The following is a 9609-nucleotide window of genomic DNA, read 5'->3' as shown; positions in this document are numbered from 1 at the left end:
TGAATTTTAACTTTTAAAGTACTAGCCATGGTTGTTACCGAGTCTTTTCTAGGACAAATGCTCCTGGTATACTTAATTTTGAAGCAACATATGCTAGGGTAATGTTTATGCATGTTCACTGCAATAAAGAAACCTCAAGCTCTGGTGTATATAAGGATACATTACAAGTGATTGTGGCTTTCAAGGGAATTGCAATACAGCGGGTGCAGCCGGGTGTTTTGTGAAAATAAAACACGTATAGTGGAGTTCCGTTGTGTTACTTTCTCCCAGAATTCCCGATATATAACCACGCCAAAATCCAAAATGGGAAACCATATCTTAAACTTTTCATACAAATCTAGAAGGGACTGCAAACGACAGGAGCCATATGTGAGACCAACCAAACCTATTTACTTATCAATTCACAAAAGCTTGTATATTTTTATCCAATATATTTAATGAAAAAAATTTAGATCTACAACCAATATTTTTTATTTACCTCTTTCCAAAAGAAAAAAACAAAAATATTACATCAAATTGATTTTGGAGCCAGCCACTCCAAAACTGCGATTGCAGTAGGAATGCATTTCTTTTGCTCTTTATATAACAAGACAAAAAAATCCCATAATCAAATTCTTGATGTTTTAGATGCAGAGTTCGTGTCCTACAATCCGAGTGTCAAACTTATAGAGGCATCTGATGGCATAAAAATGACTTTGTCAAAGCTCAGGGACAATGTAGAGTGTTGAATAGCCACAACGAACCTGCAACAGGAAAATAGGGTTCTGAGTTCAACAAAAACAAGGAAGAAAGAACGAGGGAACAACAATTAATACAAAGGTCAGCCCAACTCAACATAAATTGTGGTCAAGATTTCTTACAAAGAGGACTTTCACAAGATATGGGAAAAACCCTGTCAAGTTTGGTATTCAAAACGGTTGAGGGTTCATATTGGAACAAGGAAAATGAGATTAAAATTCACTATTCTTCACTGGCTACACAAGTTATTATCATTGCAAGAAAAGATTATTGTACTGAATTCCTCATCGTTGCCATCATCATCTCTATAATTTTTGGGAGGTGTCACAAAAACAATAGACTTTTTCTTATCTAACTGGTCTTTGACATAAAATACCTGCTTAGGTTGTGAGGCTAAAATAAAAGGATCATTTTTGTATCCCAACATAGTAAGGTCAACAATCTTGTAGCCAAGAGCATCTCTTTTGACCCCACGTTTATTATCAACCCAATTGCACTTGAACAGATGAACTTTTCTTTCACAGTAATCTAACTCCCATATCTCTTGCAACACACAATAATAAGAGGCTTTACCATATGTAACGTCATCATCTCTAGATATGTGCATGTCATTTGCTGCAACGCTAACCCCACTATTCTGGCGAATTCTACCATCACGGGATCTTGTGCGGAATAGATATCCATTGATGCGATATACAGTGTATTTCGTTACCTCGTAGTGCGGGCCGTGTGATATCCATCTTAAGTTCTCTGAGATACTTTCTCTGTCGTCTGCCAACTCTTTTTCAACCTGAAATTCATTATTAGGATGAACCTTGACTTTAAAGTAATATAACACATCAAACAAGACACTTTTTCTATGACCTATTACCTCATTTTTTAACCAAGCGCCAAAAGTGTTAGAGTGCTCTTTCTCCAGCCATGCTCGCTTTTTAATAGAATAGTTAGTTTCCAAATAGAGCTTGTGTCGGCTGGTATGTACAATAACCAAATGTTATTATACTTTGTACAAAAAAAAAAACAGGAAAAAAAACAAATTAATACTTACTCAATGTAAGGCTCAATTTCAGGTGTGTTCTGCATTATATAGAAATGTGCTTGTCTCAACTTTTCAGGGGTAACTATACACGGCTCTTCAGCTGATAATGGTTCTCCCTCCTAAGATGTATTATGCCTATCTAGTGGAATACCAATTGTCCAGATTCTTTTATGGTACTCACAATATATCTCAATCGTCTCTTCTGCAACATTCTCTTCGGCAATGCATCCAAAAGGTTGATTCTTGTTTCGCACATGCCCCTTTATAACCTTCATACACCTTTCGAAAGGATACATCCATTTAAAGCAAACCGGACCGCATAACTTCACTTCCCTGGTAAGATGTACAGCTAAATGAATCATGATGTCGAAGAAGGATGGAAGAAAATACTTCTCTAGTAAGCATAACGTCACACAGATATCCTCTTGCAATTTATCTAGCTCTTCCACCTTGATTTCTTTGGAAGATATTGATCTGAAAAAGAAACAAAACCTGATAATAACATATCTCACAGGTGTAGGCATAATTGATCGAATAACGACGGGAAAAAATTGTTGCATAAGCATATGGTAATCATGTGATTTGAGTCCGATCAGCTTACGCTCTTTTAGGTTCACAAGGGTGGAAAAATTCGAACAATACCCTTCTGGAACTCTTAACTCGGATAGTGTCTCCAAGAATATGTATTTTTCTTCCGTGGTTAATGTATAACATGCTGCGGGAAGTATTGTTCCTTTGTCATCTGTCTTAGGGTGTAACTCCGATTTTAACCAAACGCACCAAATCCTTTCTGGCGTTTAATCCATCTTTTGTATTCCCGTTGTGCAGCAACGTTCCAACAAGACTTTGTCCCACATTCTTTTCGACATGCATGAAATAAATTCAATGTTGGACATCATTATAGCGCCAATATCTAAGTAGTCTCTGCCATATGTTGTACTTGCTCCAGTAAGTGGTTTCCCTGCCTTCCTCTTCCTCACCTGACCTATCGACTTATTTTGATATTTTTCTGATGCGCTCAATTTTCGTTTTTATGATTCTCTTCATCTTTCCACCTTTTCCAGGTGTAGCCTGCACGTCTTCCCCTTGAGTATTCGTTTTTCTGATGCGCTTCATTTTTCCACTTTTTCCAGATGTAGCCTGCACGTCTTCCCCTTGAGTATTCGTCCCCTTCTTTCCCCATGAATTCTTTATACATTTTACCTCCTCATATATTTCTTCCCCGGTCATTGGTTCTGGAGCAGTCTCCCACTCTTGTTTTCCGCCAATTGCCCCCTTCTGCCTTCTGAAAGGATGCTCATAGGGTAAAAATCTTCTATAACCAACATAAACATTCTTGTTCGAGTCATGAAGCCTAATACTGTGCGTTTTTTTCCGACACACCACACAACCATGATATCCAGCATAGCGACAACCACATAGTGTACCAAGAGCAGGATAATCGTTTATCGTCCACAAAACAACTGCACGTAGAGTAAACATTTCTTGGGCATATGCATCCCATGTTCTCTTTCCCTTCTCAAATAAGAATTGAAAATCTTTAACAAGAGGTTCTAAAAAGACATCGATGTTGTTTCCTTGCGCACCATCTATAAGTAACGACAACATGATGAACTTTGTCTTCATACACAGCCCCGGTGGAAGGTTGTAAATCACAACCAAAATTGGCCATACACTGTGATGTTTGGTGCTTGTGTTTACATCAACTCCATCAGCCGAAACAGCCAACCGCAGATTTCTTGGATCACCTTTAATTTCTGGGAAATTGTTATCTATCTCTCTCCAAGATGTGAGTCTGCCGGATGACGTAAAACACCGTCTTTGTTTCTAGTGGTATCGTGCCATATCAAATCTTCTGTTGTGGGCTTCGATTGAAACATCTGCTGAAATATTGGGATGATGTCGAAGTACCACAATACCTTTTCTGGAACATTCTCGTAAACTTTACCATCCCTGTCAACTTTCCATCTGGGTGCTTTACAAGTAGGACACACTTTTTCATCCTTGTAATCGTTCCAATAAAGAATGCAGTTGTTGATACATGCATGTGTCTTTGTGTACCCTGAACCCATTGCTTTCAATATTTTCTTTGCCTAATATGTACTCCTCGCCATTAAATTACCTTCTTTGGGAAGCATGTCCTTTAACAAGGGTAAAAATTCATTAAAAAACATGTCCGATGCACCGTGCTTACTCTTCAACTTAGACAACTGCACAATTGCAGACAACTTTGTGAAGTTGGGACATCCTTCGTATAAGGGATTTTCAGCATCTTCAAGTAACTTTTTAAACTTTATAGGGTCATCTGCGAACTCTTCTGCAGCCTGCATCATATCTATAGTGTCTGGAGTATCAGTGGGAGTTCCCATTCCAAAATCTTCGTCTGGAGCATTAGTGGGAGTTCCCATTTCAAATTCAGCGTGCATACCATTGTTGACGTTAACTGGCCTACTACTAGTTATTGACTCATCCTTTTCCCCATGCTTATTCCAAATAGTATACGTTTGATCGATTCCATTTACGAATAAATGATCTTCTACGTCGCCAACGGAGCATGCACAGAGATTTAAACAATCCGTACACAGACACAACATAAGAAATTCATCATATGTCTCAGCCTCCTCCTTGAGATGGTTGACAACATACCGCAGAAACGCCGCGACTCCTTCTCTATAGCGTTTCTTCGTTCTATCAGTACTCATCCAGGATTTATCCATTCTGAAACGCAAAGAGACCAGTAGATCCATCAGTTGCACTCCAATGAAAACAAAAACTAATAAATCAATTCAGAAATACAAGCTTCGCATTAACTAATAAATATGTTTCATTTCAAAACAATAGTTATCCCCTGAATTGACAATTTAGACATACAAGTCTTGAAATTACCAATAAATTCGGCACCATTTGAAACATAAAAAATTTATATGGACAAACATGGTAATAACAGATGAAACAGGCCATATGCAATTTCCCTCATAGAAACCCATAATCATGCCACACAAACCCATAATCACACATCCAGTATTAACTCAGGAAAATTGGTCTAGTACTTTCAGTATGTTGAGTCATTTCAAGTGTTGGAATAACACATACTGAATCTGGAAAACTCAATCTGGAGAAGATGGGAGCAAATGAATCTGGATGATAATAAGACAAATTCTAAGTGGTACTATTTATAATGCAAAGAGTTTGAACTATGGCCAATTCACAGTGCAGCAGCGAAGATGAAGAGTTTCTATGTCAGCCGCAGTTGGGAGATTTCGCGAGAATGAATTGCAGCAGCTCTAGGGTCAGTGTGTTTTTTAAATTAGAGTAAACACTGATCTGTGCAGTCGGCAGTTAGAGTCAACAATGTCATTTCACAAACCCATAATCACACATCCACACAAACCCATTATCAAAATGTCATTTCAAATAAGTACTCTAATTGATTAACTTAGCAATATCAGATCATAAGTAGTATGTCCCTAGTTCTATAATTGACATAGTTGGCAACTTTTATATCTCTGGGAGCTCAAATCTTCTTCTTTAGACAGATGTGAAGTCACATATGTCGAGAAAGAGCTCTAATGTTCATGAATAATGATTGCACAATGATAATGAGAAAAAAAGTACGAAGTACTTAACACTGGTGCATAGTACAACAAGGCTTGAAAACATACTTATAAGTAACTTTGAATCAGTTTTAGTGATTCTTTAAAAAAATGCCTTCCTTTTCTGGTTTTTCTCTCCTCGTCTCAAAGTGATGATTTAGTAGAAATTAGATCCAGAAACAGCAAATCCCAGGCAACTATTGCAAAAAGTTAAGAATTTTATCATTGCAAATTTTCAAATTATTCCAAAGGTCTTAACTGAAAATGCTCGAAACTGCACGATGGTATTATACATAAAGCAAATCACTAAATCTGTCTCTCCTAGTACAGTCACACTATTGTCTAAAGTTCATAATCCCTGGAACTGGAAACTCAATACTTTCACTGAAGAATAATGACACCCCTGAAACGGAATAGAAGGATTCCAAAAACACATGAAAGTAGCCAAAGATTGTAACAACAAAAAAGTGTTTCCGAGAAGAGTCGTATCAACATCGTTGAAGCATATAATATCTAGTCGTTAAGCTCTCTCAATCAGCAAATACACATAACATTGGCTTCAAATAAACAAAGAATTGACAAAGCGACACATGTAGTTGCCAAATTGTCAACAACATCATCGCAAAAGTGACAGATTGAGCCTTGAAACGAAGTGGCTAACCGTTCAATATTTACTGTTACGGAGTAAATAGACATGCTAATCACGCATAAAAAACAAGGAGAGTTATTAACTCAGAGCATACACATTTAGACCATAACCCACTCGGAAAAAAACACCTATGTGATAAGGCCTCAATGGTTCTCCCTATTCATAGATGAAAGGTGGAGGGGGAGTTTCCCAATTCCTACAACAGAGGCTGTAAGACATCAAATCAATACCTTACACAAATTTTCAACACAATGCTCCAGTAAGTCATGATTACGTTACTAATATAGTAAAGCTAACATTCACGGAATACTATAACCATTAAAATTGAAAATCCCTGTTAAAATTAACTAAACAATACCAATTAACAGTAATTTATAGTTAAATCTCCATGCTCTAAAACTAAATTTTCATAGAGTTTCAACAAACACTAGAGAAGAACAGAATAGATGCTCCATTCAAATTTAACCTTCCAAAGATTTGCCTCAATTCAATAATCTAATACATTCAGTCAACATGATTCATATCACATGTAAACTCAGATTACAGCTAAACTATCTAGATAATGGCAATCACTTAAAACTGTACATTTGGTCTGCAGAATCAAAGAATAGGGTTCTAATGCTATTGAGCTTAGCTGAGTATGTATATATTACTGGTTGTTCCCAGATGAATAGTTTAAGCTGAAATTGATTGAAATCGAATACAAAGTTGTAAATCAAAAAATAAGCTGAAATTTACCTTTCTTCCCCAATTTCTTTAACTTTTCTTTCTTTGATTTTATTCCCTGCAGATAAAATACACATTAATCAACAAATATTGAAGATTCGATAGAAATGGGGCAATGTTTATAACTGAAGTGTAACCTTAATAGAAGTTTTGCATTCATCAGCTATGATAACAAAACTAAAAGAGTTTTTGCTCATGGCTATCACTTCTAACACAGCGCTACAAAAATCAATTTTGAATAGAACTTGATTGAAATCGAAAACAATAACAAAATAATCTCAAGATGCACCATCTGTCACTCTAAATAAGAACCCAATTTCATTTTGTGGTGTATCTTTCAAATCAAAAGTCATAAGTTATTTAGCTATAGATAAGCATAAAAAGGATATACATTGTTGTATTTGATCTCTTATAATTCCCAAAAAAAAGATAAATCTCTTAATATCTATTAGTTGATTTTAGGGTTGAGATTGATAGCTATTCCAAAACACCAAGCGGGAATAATCCCCGCCAAAAAGGATTTTCTTTTGATTTTCATCCCGCCCAAAAATTGTGAGGGTTCAAATCGAGAGTTTTTTGACCGAGATTATTACCGCTTGATATTCTTCTTCCATTCAACACCATCATCCTATGGCGATGCAGATATATTTCTAATTGTAGAACAAAATTTCAATGAATAACCCCTAATTTTCTGTCAAAATATCAGATGGAGGAGAAATTTTCTGCCTAAGATAGAGATGAGGATGAAGTGAACACGCTAGATCTAGACTTGACTGGGGAGGAGAAAACTATTTTTACATTGTTCACATCAAAGACACGCGTCAGTTTTTTTTTTTTTTATAGTTGGGCATCCTTTTAGTTGGGGCGTACAATGCACAAGTAAAGACTTTGGTCTTTTATTTTCAATGATCCTTGACTAGGATTGACCGACACCAACAAAAAATGCAAAGGTTTCTTTTGTTCAATATTAGGGTTACATGGCATGTTGCAGCTAATATTGGGGTAATTTTCGAGTTTCGCTCATATTGATGAAGAAACTGGAACTTTATCCTTTCGAATTGAGACGGTCTGTCTCAAAATTTAGTTACACGATCAAGACTAAAGAAGATCATAGTCGTTATGACTTAATATACTCATTATGGATGGTTTATATCCATGTATTTCCAAATAATTCAATCAAATGGTCCACAATCTTCCAAGAAGATTACTCGACTGTACTTGATATGACCAAATCTCGACAAATTTGATCCAACTATTCACAATTTTGAATAAATCGAAAATCACTGTATCATAGTCATTATGACCCAATATACTCGTTACGGATGGTTTATCCATATGTATTTCCATAATACTTCAATCAAATTATACCCAACATTCCCATAAGTTTACTCGACCATACTTGCTATGACGAATTCTCAACAAATTTGATCCAACTATTCAAGATTTTGCATAAATCGAAAATCACTAGATCATAGTCGTTATGACTTAATATACTCGTTATGGATGGTTTATCCATGTATTTCCATCTACTTTAAAAAAAATTCCCACAATCTTCCAATTACTCGACCATACTTGCTATGACCGACTCTCAACAAATTTGGTCCAATTATTCACAATTTAGCATAAATCGAAAATCACAATATCATAGTCACTATGACTTAATATACTCGTTATGGCTGGTTTATCCATGCTCTACTTTAATCAAATTGCTCACAATCTTCCAAGAAGATTACTCGACCATATTTGCTATGACGAATTCTCAACAAATTTGATCCAACTATTCAAGATTTTGCATAAATCGAAAAACACTAGATCATAGTCATTATGACTCAATATACTCGTTATGGATGGTTTATCCATATGTATTTCCATAATACTTCAATTAAATTGTCCCCAATATTCCCATAAGACTACTCGCCCATACTTTCTATGACCAATTCTCAACAAATTTGATCCAATTATTCACAATTTTACATAAATCGATCATAGTCATTATGACTCAATATACTCGTTATGGATGGTTTATCCATGATCTACTTCAATCTAATTTCCCACAATCTTCCAAGAAGATTACTCGACCATACTTGCTATGAAGAATTCTCAACAAATTTGATCCGACTATTCACAATTTTGCATAAATCGAAAATCCACTAGATCATAGTCGTTATGACTCAATATACTCGTTATGGATGGTTTATCCATGATCTACTTCAATCTAATTGCCCAAAATATTCCAAGAAGATTACTCGACCATACTTTTTATGACGAATTCTCAACAAATTTGATCCAACTATTCAACATTTTGCATAAATCGAAAATCACTAGATCATAGTCGTTATGACTCAATATACTCGTTATGGATGGTTTATCCATGATCTACTTTAATCAACTTTCCCATAATATTCCAAGAAGATTACTCGACCATACTTGCTACGACGAATTCTCAACAAGTTTTATCCAACTATTCACAATTTTTCATAAATCGAAAATCACAATATCATAGTCATTAGGACTCAATATACTCGTTATGGATGGTTTATCCATATGTATTTCCATAATACTTCAATCAAATTGTCCCCAATATTCCCATAAGACTACTCGACCATACTTGCTATGACCAATTCTCAACAAATTTGATCCAACTATTCACAATTTTACGTAAATCGATCATAGTCATTATGACTCAATATACTCGTTATGGATGGTTTATCCATGATCTACTTCAATCTAATTGCCCACAATCTTCCAAGAAGATTACTCGACCATACTCGCTATGAAGAATTCTCAACAAATTTGATCCAACTATTCTCAATTTTACATAAATCGATCATAGTCATTATGACTGAATATATTCACTATGTTTG

The sequence above is a fragment of the Papaver somniferum genome, unplaced genomic scaffold (assembly GCF_003573695.1).
Source record: "Papaver somniferum cultivar HN1 unplaced genomic scaffold, ASM357369v1 unplaced-scaffold_22, whole genome shotgun sequence".
In the NCBI taxonomy this organism is placed as follows: domain Eukaryota; kingdom Viridiplantae; phylum Streptophyta; class Magnoliopsida; order Ranunculales; family Papaveraceae; genus Papaver; species Papaver somniferum.
This window is presented reverse-complemented; position numbering follows the sequence as displayed.